Raw genomic sequence first — 12,481 nt, forward strand, 5'->3', positions numbered from 1 at the left:
AACGTATTGACTTCGGCCTTTTGGAGGCACCGGACTCATGCTGTTCTGCAGAGATGTGCCTCACACGTTTCCCAGATACCGTGTATGTCGTGGTGGGTAGGAGCAAAAGCTGAAGTGGAATTCACTAATTCAGATTTAGATGATTCTGTGAAAACAGATTGCACAACTGACACTGACACTTGGTTTCTGGATTTGATTTCCTCTCTTTCCCTGGTTCAACCTCCAGTACTCCTTCTGGTTGTATTTCTGGCTGTATTGTATTCTCTACTGGTCAGTACTTGGTCTCAATTTCTGTGTATTGTTTTGCTTCTGAATTTTATTTTTTTTCCCTGACATACAAGTCTTTTGAGATGCAGTACTTAAATTTGAGGGATTGAAGGGAAGACGAGCTTGTAGGAGAGCTGAAGGTGGTGGTGGGCAGAATTTCCCTGGGAACGATCCATGCTGCTGAAGTGGCATAAGCGTACAGGATGAGCCCTGGGGGCAACTTGCAGTGCTGTTGGTCATACAACACATGTCTGTGTTACCACAGGACAGGGAGCTCAGATGCTCCTGGGACTGCTGGTTTCACTGGAAGTCTTTGTGCTTGTAGGCTGGGAAAGCTTAGTAAAGTTTCGCATTGCTTTTACTTTTGATCTTCTCCTATCCAGAATGACCACATTGGCAGGAAATTAATGTAAATTGTAGCTGCGAGAAGACATTTTGTGAACATTTGCTTCTTCTAAAGTTGATTTTCACAGTATGTTTCACCTGAATATTTTCCAGAAGAAGAAACCTCAAATACTCTACTGTCCTTCTAACATGTGTGAGGCTGAGGCTCCCCTCTCTTCCTTCCCAACTGTCTCCTAAAATGCTCTCTTAATACTGAGCCTTAATCATATTTGTAAAGTTAACATGAAGGTTAATGTTTCAAAAGAGCTCTCTTACCAGGCTAATGACAGATCAAACTCAAATGATGCTGTTTCTGGCAAGCAGTTTGCCACTGTTCTTCTAATACATGTGTGAACAGAGCTCCATCTTAAGTATAAAAGCTTTAAAGAAACTGAATTGCCAAGGGATAACCCCTTTCACAACAGATTAGAATATCTAATAAGAAATAATAATAGAAAAAAACAAACAAAAAAACAAAAACAAAAAAACAAAAAAACCAAGCAGGTCTAAATGGCCAGTTTTTGCGATGCAGGGAGGATGTAAGTGGAATTTCATACAAATCGTTGGAGGCTGATGCCATTCAACATATTGGAAATTTATCTGGAAAACAGAATTAGTGAGGCACATAAGTTTTTAATGAAATGTATCCAGAACAATAAGAACTGAAATGGACCACAAAGAGTTGCAGTAAAATTCAGTATGCTGAGCATCTGGGAAATAAAACCACGGGTAAAATTCCATTTCTGTAGGTATAGAGCAATGTGCATGAATAACATGACAATAGTTAGGCACACATAGTGATAACTTCTTAAGTAGAGTCACTGTAGCTATCACAAAGCAGCAGCAAAGGGAGACAGGAAAAGAAAAAAAAAAAATCCAAGCAGAATTTCAGGAACTGAGAACAAAAAAGGTCATTTTATATACTTTTAAGTTAAACGTATTGCTCATCTTGAGTAACTGTGCGTATTTGTAAAAAGGATATAAAGAAGACAGGATTGGAAGGGGGAGGGAAGATGTGGGAGTGATCAGAGCAAAACTGTTTTGACACAGAAGAAATCAAATGGAACACATCACACAGTTTGGGAAAGAGATTCCCATGGGAGAAGAGGAATGATATAGAAAAGGTGAGTGGGGAGCAATCCCTCATTCTTTTCCTAAAAGAACCAAGAGCAGACAGTGTGCAATTATCAGACAGCCTGAAGTACTATTTCACATGATACAGCTCATTGCCCCCATGATGCTGTGGGAGCCATATGGAACTGTTCAAACAGAAATGAGACAAATGCAGGGAAGAGAAATTGCACTGGTAGGTACTAAACACAGCGACAAATTATCAGGAATTTATTATCAACATCATAAATCACTATCATCAATTCATATCTTATCGGTGTCATAAATAATGCAGCTTGTTACCCAGTTAATCAAGTAGCATAAGCATATGTGGTTCGATGTAAGCATTCACGTTGCCTCATTTACCTCAGCTATGATGCATACATAGATATTAGTTAGGGAAATACTGTGCTGAGCTTGAGGGTACAGGACAGTGCCCATTGAAATCAGTGTGAATAATCCCATGGACTTCAGAGTGGGTTTTTCATTCAGGGAGACTTCTGGACTACACATTAAATATTCCAGTGAGATCACTGCAGTGAATGGAAAACATGACTGTAATGAAAAGGAAATGGAAAAAAAAAAGAAGAAATGGACAAAGAGGCTTAGGACAGATTTACAAAGTATGTAGCACACATAAGTGGGGGTAAACTTTTCAAACAATTTTGCTACTATTTGGTCAGCTGAGGGAAGTAAACATTTTCCAAAAGGGGTCTGATTTTCATGCCATTTAACCTCTCGGAATGAAGGTTTTGCATTGGGAATGGCTTTCCTTTGTCACTTCCTGAAGTGCTTTTTTCCTTGTGAGTAAATATTTTCCTCTTAAATTATCATTATAGGTAGGGCTGAGTATCTTCATAGTTTATAGATACCTCATAAATACATCTTGTAATTTTGTGGGGATGTTTGAAGACAGGGATGCCCTCCACATCAGGGAAAAGTGGGAATTCACATAGCCTGAAAATACCGTTTCCTCTGCCACTCCCCCCAGATGCAGTCTCCTGTTACCAGCTCCAGTTTAATGAATTGTTAGTATTAAAAGCAAAACAAACAACAACAATAAAAATGCACCAGAAAACTCTTTTGATCTCCTCTTCCAGCTGCAAGCTCCCAACCAGTCAAGAGCCATGGTTAATACATGTGTTTAAAATACTTGCTTCTTCAAACGCAGTTCCCACCACCCAAACTTAATAAGTAGACTGGCAGAGTCACTGCCTCTCTGCTGTGCATGAGAGCAAGATGTGATGTCCTGTGACTCATGATTGACATAATGGGTCCTTTAACGTTTGTGGCACAGATGGTACATGTTTTCAGATAGCTGCAACCAAGTCCAGTCTGCTCCCTTCTTTAAAGCAGAGTTAGAAGGAACTTGCTATCCTGAGTTTGGCTGCTTGTTAAAACACCTTCTTTTTTGGCTTTTGAAAATCTGCCCACTTACCTAGCTGTCATAGATATCTAGAAAACAATATTTATGAGGAGCACCTGAAGGAACTGGGGCTCAGGAGAGACCCCATCAATCCCTTCAACTACCTGAAAAGAGGTTGCAGTGAGGTGGGTGTTGGTCTCTTCTCTCAGGTAACTAGTGATAGCACACGAGGCAGTGGACTCACGTTGCTCCCAGGGAAGTTTAGATTGGATGTTGGGAATATTTTCTTTGTGGAAAGGGTTTGGAACAGGCTGCCGGGGGAGGTGGTGGAGTCCCCTATGCCTGAAAGCATTTATGAGATATGTGAACGTGGTGTTTACGGACATGTTTTAGTACTGGACTTGTAGTGTTATGTGGATGGTTGGATTTGATGATCGAGTCTTTTCCAACTGAACTGATTCACTAGTTCTAGTCTATTGTCTGTGTCACTTCTCAAGTCAAGCATTTTTCAAAAATAAATCCAAACCTCTACATTTTTCCTTCAGGACAGTGGTATCATGCTTTTGTAAGATGATATATTTAAAACAAAGAATTGTTGTTAAACAATTGAGTGTGTGGGCTTGATATCGCACAGAGAAATTCAAGGAAAAAGTTGTATTGGTACTGGGCATCTGATAGCGATTATCTCCTCTATATTGATGGGCTCACAAATAGAGAAGTTCCCAAGTCCCCTCTACCTGGCGCAATGTCAGCAACCCAAAGCAATACAGATGTGTATAACTTCATCATAAAAACAGTGGTTTGCTACTTGCGTCTTGTCACCACAGCATTGCTATTGCTATTGGAAATGCACTGGTGAGAATAACACAGATTTGGAGTTTGGGAGATTGTTTTGTTTTTGCAGTGACATTCCTTTGCTTAAGAAAAAAAAGGATGTTCATAGATTTTATATGCCACCTGAATTTCCCCAGTGTGTGGAACTGCTCTTTTCTGAAATAAATACATACTTTTAGAAACTCAAAACATTTGTAGGATGATGACTTAGATGACAATTTACATAATTTACAGAGTGTTTTCAGGGAGGAAAGACACAGATGAAATTAATACAGAATGATGTTATTTGTCAAAAAATCCAGTAGGAAGCATAGTGGTTGAAAATGATATTGTTAAATACACGGTAGTTTTCCTAAACTTGTCTTGAAAAGAATTGTTTTTAGAGGTACATATCTAACACATCTAGTTTCGAAACTCTAATCTTTAAAAAAAATATTCTGGTTCCAGTGTTGCTGGAAGCTTCAGAACTTGAGTGAGTGCATTTAATTGTTAAGTAGAAACAGAAAAAAAAAATGTAATGGAAACAGCAAGACTTCATTGAGACTGCTCCACTTCCCCATAAAAATTCTTGGGATAAAAAGCTTTTTTATTTCTAATCCTACAACAACAATAAAAAAGTGCTGTATTCACAATTTTTTTTTTTTTTTACCGATTCTAAGAAACTTTCTCCTTTATTGTGATTTATTGCAGCTAGGAGAAGTATTAGCTTTGGAAACCTATATTTGCTCTTTTATTAGTAGGTTGTTGTTGGATTCATCCTTCTCAGCTTTTGCATTAGAGTTCTTGCATTAGAGTTTAGTTCTTCCTCATCTATCTCTTTGCAGCGGTGTAGTTTGTTTCCGCAAACTCCTTAGCATATAGGAATCTAAGTTCCCAGGACTCCAAATTAGACTGGAGCTCAATTTGTCTGACAGGCTTTTGAAGCTGGGGCTGTGATTCCCGGTTCATTTCGATATGTATCAACCATTTAACCTCCCGTCTCTACTTGTACTTGCTGACAAGGTGCTTTTTAGGCAGCAGAAGTCAGTCAGCCATCAGATCAGAAGCATGTGGTGCCCCTCGAGCAAACATTTTCCACCAACGTTTTGAAGAGAAAAAAATCTAAATAAATAACCTCCAAAGTTGAAAAGGGCCTATTCACCAAACATTGGTAAAGTAATTCCACAGTAAAAATAAATGTTCGGCAAAGTGATCTTTCATTTGAAAATTGGATCCAGATTTTACAAACTGAGAGGGGTGAATGACTGTGTCAAATGGAGGGCAGTGCAGTTTGTCTACAAAGTGTGTTGCCATGAAGTACTCATGTTCTGCTTATGGAGAAATGCAATCTGGCAAAAGTACTGAGTTTATCAGCAAACTGTTGACATCACAGTACCATGAACTCCATCCCTCATGTAATATGTATATTCCTGTATGTGTATCCTTCCCCAGCTAGTTCAGAATGATACAGTTTATGAGAGATGCATTTGGCAAAGTATGGTTTTGAAAATGAAGATTTCTGTTCTTTGAAGAAAGATGGTAAAGACATTATCCATTGAAGGTAACAAAAGCTGAGCACCAAATGAGACTCATGAAAATCAAGCATTTAGTCCCTGCACAAAAAAAAAAAGTTAGTATTCATTCTTATTACTGGTAAAAGCGTAGCAAATGTTCTATATGCCTTTAAAAGACTAGTTTCATGTTTGGAATGATTCTGGATCAAGTTTCTTGAAAAATGGCATCAATCAACTTTTGTGTGTGTCATTTCTCAAAGTTTAAATTTAGTCAATTCACAAGATGAGTATGAAGATGATTTCATCTACTAGAAATGAACCCTTCCCTAGGATAAAGCTGTGAAATTTTGATGGTTCAGTCATTACCAGTAATGATAATTCTGTGATTGTCTTCTAGTTGAGAACTTTAATGATGCTGCAGAAGCCCAAAGGGATTTCCATTACTGTATCTGGATGCAGGTTAGCTGGAGTCATCAGTGTGGGGAAATGGTTACTGTATTAAGAAAATTAAGAACTCTGCTGATTCTGGATATATCCGATGAGACATTTTAACGTTATCCCTCACACCAATAACCTGATTTCAAGTAGAGAGACTAATTAAGATTAAGACTTCTTTTGCAAACCCATTGTTCCTTAAAAACAAAACAAAAATAGGATTGTTACTCATCCTAAAAGCAAATTTTAAGGATAAAAAAATATTGTTGGTGTGATGCCAAAAATGGAATAAATGTATTTGCCTTCCTCTTCCTAACACTTCTGTCTTTTGCCATCTCTCCTGGGCTTGTGGACTAAGATTGTCCAGCTTCTGTAAGGCTGTTTCCCTGGTGTAGTGTCTTCAAAGCAAGAGGCACCTTGTCATTATCTTATGGAATATCCTCGGAGAGAAAGGGGATTCTCTTTGCATTAAACCTTTGAGGAAAATCAGGAGCAATAAAGGAGTTCACTGAGCACTGTTGAAAGAGGATGTGATTTCTGTAGAATTGAAGCTCATTGTGCTGCCTTCTGTTTTAGAGAAAAGCTAACTCAGCTGAGACCAAAGATGGCTAAATATTCATATGCTCCAGCCCCAAATCTGCAGAAATTAGTCCAAATTCAACTCACCTCAATGTGTAGGAACTGCTTTGACTTTGATTAAGGCATTTCAAAATAAATAACTGCAGTAATCATAATGTAATGTTGCTGTTCTACATCTATGCAAGAAATACAATATGACTACTTAGCGTAGCTTGACATTTGCCTGTGGAAATCAGTGGGTGATTGCCAATTGCCAAAAACAGAGAATCTGGCCCTGCAAATAATTTTATCTTCCTTTAATTTCTGTTGTTCCCAAATTACAATGCTGCAGACCAAACCTGCATAAACTATTTCCTCATGCAAGTGTGTATCTTGGCAGATGTGGTACAGAACAATCAGGGATACCAGCCAGCCTTCAATAACTGCTTTTTGAAAGTTGTATGCCCCTTGAATGTGCCGCGCCAAATGTGTGTTGTCTCCTCCTCAGCTTTGATGCCAAATTTCAGAGAATGGCTTTAAATGCTAGTTTGCTTGGTTAGTTCTTTCTCAGTGATGCTGTTGTGTTATTTCTGACTCAAAAGAATGCATTGGAAAATGTAGTGGTTGGTCATACGGAATTATTTGAAAGAAATGTCCATTTGTCGTGTGGTGTTGAGACCCACTGGGTAAACCTATTTGTGCAGTGTGACATCAGTTGGTTTTCAAACTAAATCAAGGAGATACGTATTGACACAGCTATTTTTGTGACACCGAGGGGGGATAAATAAGTGTAAAGGAACAGCTTTTTAATATTCTTTCAGGAGAATCTAAATCCCATATTTTCCATTAACGTGAATGCAGTTCCATTTGAATGCTAAACCAGAAAGGTTTATAGTGCGTATGGTACCTATTTGAATTTTTAAAATGTCTAATTTCTGCTGTGGAAATGGAGGCCAGGTTGAGTTATTTATTGTGGGATGCAGAAGGAAATTGTGACCCTTTGCAGGGACACATTAGTATCCTTGTGCCATTCAGCCAGTTTTCTCCTGTCACACCTACTTAAATTTTCAAAAAGACGCTTTAATGTATTGAGTGTGCTCTGGATCTTACTAGTTCCCGAGTGCTTATGACAGCTTTCAGAGATTGCTGGTGGCTCCCAGTAGATTGTAATTCTAGAAACAGGAGCCTGATGCTAAGCATCACCACCTGTTCCCCATTATTTTCCTTCAGAAGAAAACAATGCAAGGATAAGATTACATACTAATGGAACCCATTTTCACTAAATAGGTACATTTGGTCACATGTAATGTGGTGGCCCATAAAAGAAAAAAGAAAATAGTAAGCTCCTTTCAAAAGAGAGATACAAATAAAATTTAAATGAAGAGTTTCCTAAGTACGTTAACCAAACCCAATTCTTACATGGCAAGTGTGCCAATATCTGGCATGTAAGTACATACAGATCCCTTGTTGGAATAGCTGTGTTTTCAATTTGGTTTCTTGACATATCCTAAAAGTCTTTGGACTTCATTCTTTGTAAATCCACTATAGAGCTAACCCTTCTGGCATTTACACTGAAGTCCCTATTCCTAGTCTGCTTAGAACAACACAGGTCTTGTCTGAAACTGAAGTTCCCCTTGTCCCTCTCTATTGAAAGAAATTGTAAGTACAAATGATGTGGCTATAATGATACTTGCAAATTATGTGTTCTTTGTGGCATTTTGTTGTTACTCATCATACAGCAATGTGGTCCACCATTTTCTCTCTCTATATGCTCATATAGATTCAGAGAAGTGAAGACATTTTAAAAAAGAAATCATCAGTTTACCTGCATTCACGCTTTAGCAGTGCACATAGGATTGATGATACGCTTTTTCAAGCACAAAAGCTTGAAATCCTGAATGTGGTAGCACAGTAACCTGGCAGAACCTGTGATATCCCGATGTGTGTTAAATAAGATTTTCTAGAAGAAAGTGTTGGTTATGGATGTCAACCACTCTCTGAAGAGCACCCAAATCTCATTCTTAGCACTTTTTATTGTAGTTTTCCCTTTTGCTAATGGGCCATTCTTGAGGCTTTTATAGAAGCCTTTATTTGTTTGTTTGTTAAAAGTTGTTCCTTGCTGGTGTTTTTTGGTGATTCTCTTCTGAGAGTTTACATCAACCTCTCAGTTGTAAACTCTTAGGTAATGTTTCAATTTAATGTTCAAAAGTGGTGGAGCTTTTGAAAGTAACATTTGTTGCATGAAGTGTTGTTAGTTTCTGACTTTTGAAAACAAGATTCCCTTCCTCTCTTCAAATTTGGTGGTAAACAAAGAGCTGAAAGCAGGAGGCAAAGCGATCCAGCACCTGTAGTCAGCTGGGGCTTGACTACAGATCTGAAGGTATTTTCTATCTTCCCGCCAGGAGCCAGATATTCAGAGCCATAATTGAGGGAATGTGGGAGTTTTGGGCTAGAGTAAGTTTTGTGGCTGCACAGAGCAATCTAAATCTTAGCTGTAATTACATATGGAGAAAGGCTCAGGATCAAAAAGTAGTGGGCTTTATTCTCTCAGATGTGTTTGTTCTACAAGTTCAGTACTTGTTGAAATTGAAACAGGTTTTGCTCAGAACATGCAGAAAAGAGAGTAGGCTTATGGAATGCTGTACAGCTGCTATTTCTGAATGCAATAATGGTTTTAAAAATATTTTTAGAGTTGCAAACGTGTTTAATGACTTAAATATTTATAAGCTTGGTTAGCCTATAAAAGTAGGTTGTTTAAGCTTTGCAAGAGTTTTGTATTGGAAGTACAAAATTGCCTTTTTGAAGGCATTGTTGGATCATAACTTTACTCTGGGTGGAGATGAGTATTGTTTTAGAAAAATCAACTCACGTAGCATCTGTGAACAAACAGACTGGTTGTTTGCATTTTTGTTTGTTTGTTTGTTACTTTTTCTCTAATTGCAAATTGCTCTAATTTAGAAGCGAGTGTTTCCAACTAACCTGTAATCTACATTTCATAATAGTTTGTGCTGCCACATGTTCATGGCCTGCTCTTCAAATCTTAATTCAAGTGTTAAGTCTAAGTGGGTGAAACCATTGTAGCAAACACATGAGATTACATATCACAGCAATAACTACACGCATTAGGAAGAGACTTGCAAGACCATGCCTTTTAGCCTTTGAGTTCCTAAATAAATTAGAACCTTTCTTCCGATTTTGGCTAGGAAAGACCCTTTGTTGGCCAGCCACAAAACTGCCGTTCTGCAGCTTTCTGCACAAGTGTGTTGGGTTTTTTTTTTCCATAGAAGATAATAGTAGAACTGGATTGCACATCTAGAAGACAGCCCTCTCAGAGCAGGAGTCTGCACCCGAGCAATCAGTGCTGTACAAATAGCTTTGCTGTTATTCATGTAGCGTGCTAATGAAAACAGTGATCTGGGAGAGTCATGAACAGAGTTCTGCCTAATGGAGCCTCATTAAAACAACAGTTTGCTGCTTTTCTTTTGAACTTTTCAAAAGCCTTTCTTGAGTTACACCCGATAAGAATGATAAGGGTACTACTGCACGTTCCTTGGCAAATCTGTAACATGCAGGCATTTTCCATTCAGCTGAGTGTGTGTGTGTGTATTTACATGAAAGACAGGCCTAAGACAGACTCTCATTTCGAAACCATATGTTCTTTGACTTGAAGACTTTAAGATAATTAACTCGAATCTTTTGGTGTATGGTAAACAACTGTGGCTTAGGCCTGAGTAAAAAGAAGCTGGCACTGAAAAGAAACAAGGAAAGAAGGTCAGCAAAGGTTTGTGTAAGTAGCTCAAAGAGGCATCAGGGGATCTTTTTTCTTTAGTTTGCTCCTAGCACGGACTCCCTTCTGGCAATTAGTCTACAAACTGCTGGGTTTTCTTGGTATAAGTAATTGTAGCACTGCTGCTAATGCTGACATTTATCAGTGTCTCCAATTGCACTTCATGGAGTTTTTTATCTAGATCTTGAAAATATAGAAGAGAAATATTGAGTTCAGTGACTTTGTGTAGACAGATGTGTAGACAGACTTTTGTTCTGTTTCTAAAGAAAAGTGGTCTAACTGCATTAGTGTGATTTTCTTCCTTTATTTCTCCAGATCTCATGATCAAGCATGGTTAATCTTATCAATATCAACTGGGAGAAAATATGAAAATATTTTGAGAGGAATGTTTTGGAGAGGAGTGTTTATGTTCTCTAAAATTTTTCTAGAAAAATGTCATAAAAGCAATGTAGTAGTATTTGCATGTTCAGTTAATGTTTTACAGTACACAAAAGTCTAACTGATGATCAGTACTTGTATTGTAGGACTTACTGAGGGACTTCTCCTTGTGTCTACACTGATAACAGGAACTGCAGTGCTCTTTTACAAATTCAATCTGTACACCTCAGCATGTTTGCATTGGTTTACTTGAAAAAGATATCTCTTTCACTGAATAAACCCAGACAAAGTTATTTAAATTATATCAAATCTTGGTAAGTACACTATGTACTATCTACAAGTTAGATTAAGTTTTAAGTAATTGGTAAATATCAATTCATATGTCATATATTCTTTAGCTCAGCTAGAACTTGACACCCTCAATTAACAATTTTGGTACATCATTTAAATTGCCAGGAGATGTAATGATAGGACAAGGAGTATCTAATTTAGATTAGATACAAAGAAGAAATTTTTCAGCATGAGGCCATGGCCAGAGAGGCTGCCTCGAGAAGCTGTGGATGCACCATCCCTGGGGTCACTCAAGGCCAGGCTGGATGGCAGCATGATCTGGTAGTGGGGCACCCAGCCAGTGGCAGGAGTTGGGACTAGATGGTCTTTAAGGTCCTTTCCAACCGAAATGATTCTGTGATTCTATGAATTATAATGATGAAGATGTTTTTCCTTTAGGGACAAAGCATGTCTTTTCACAGTATGTATTTTAACTGTCAGCCCTTTAAGGCAGAACACTGTTTTGTTGCTCGGCAACGTTCAGAAAATGTCATGTTTAAATGAGGTTCTGTTGATTAAAATGAGAATGGTGCACCAAAGGGACCAAGAGCAGGTTTTCAGGAATAAAACCAGAGCTTGCAATGCATTATGACTGTATGCATGCAAATTTGTAACAGCATAACTTCAGCAAGGCCCCAGATAGCCCAGGTGCTGGAAAGTGATTTACAGGAGAGTTCAGAGCAGCAGCTTCCCACTGCGGGAAATGGGATTCTGCAGCAGCCTTCCGTTCCCCTGGGACGAAGGGAGTTATTCCTGCCTTTGTTAGCTTAAGCATCTGCACTCCAAAGGAGAATTAGCACCTGTAAAGCAGGATGCAGTAGAAGCTGATAAATTTGTTGCCACTGTTACTACCAATGGCAATGAAAATACCGTTTCAGTTTTTCTAGGCAGAGAACTTTCTACTCTTTCTCATCTGGACAGGATACAAAATGCTGTGTTGCAGCAGCAACTGATTTAGAAGATGCATTTTAACGGTAATGCTTTGTTATGTTAGAACTATGGGCTTGTTTTCCTTCTTGGGAAAATATCTAAAGCTGATGGGAATTGTTCCTGTTTCAGAACTGAGTGGTCTACAAGAGAGGTTACAATTTCTGAGTTTTGGTGGGATTTTTTTTTTTTTGTTCTTGTTTTTCACAGAGCTTGTAAACAATGTGATGAATTGAGAATCTTGCAAATATGGAGAGCTGACCAGTGGGTTTTGCAGCTCTTTCCTCAGAGGTGTGCAGCCAGCACAGATGTAAGTGAAGGCTCAGTGCAAGAGGAGAGAAATCCTTGAGCCTGAGGGCTCTTCAGAGCATAATTCCAGAATGTAGTTCAAAGGGCACCTTGCCATGGAGATGTGTGGTCCCACCTGTACCGTGTGCAATGCATTTTGTACAGCCCTGTCTCCTGGAGAACTTGAAGAGCAGGAAAATGAAAGGGAATTGCTTTACATAGAAAAATACCTTTCTTGTAACTGAGAAAAGCCATCTAGCATTACTTCATTACTTTTTAGCAATGAAATACCTTTCATTCACATCAGTCTGGTCTGCTTTCCTG

General features: G+C 38.5%; 1 protein-coding gene across 3 annotated transcripts in view; it reads left to right on the plus strand.

Moving 5' to 3' along the window:
* Positions 1–12,481, plus strand: part of DKK2 (dickkopf Wnt signaling pathway inhibitor 2) — a 125,230-nt gene that overhangs the window by 98,003 nt on the left and 14,746 nt on the right. The window lies entirely within an intron of this gene.

This window comes from Phasianus colchicus, chromosome 4 (genome assembly GCF_987193195.1).
Source record: "Phasianus colchicus chromosome 4, bPhaCol1.hap1.1, whole genome shotgun sequence".
Taxonomy (NCBI): Eukaryota; Metazoa; Chordata; class Aves; order Galliformes; family Phasianidae; genus Phasianus; species Phasianus colchicus.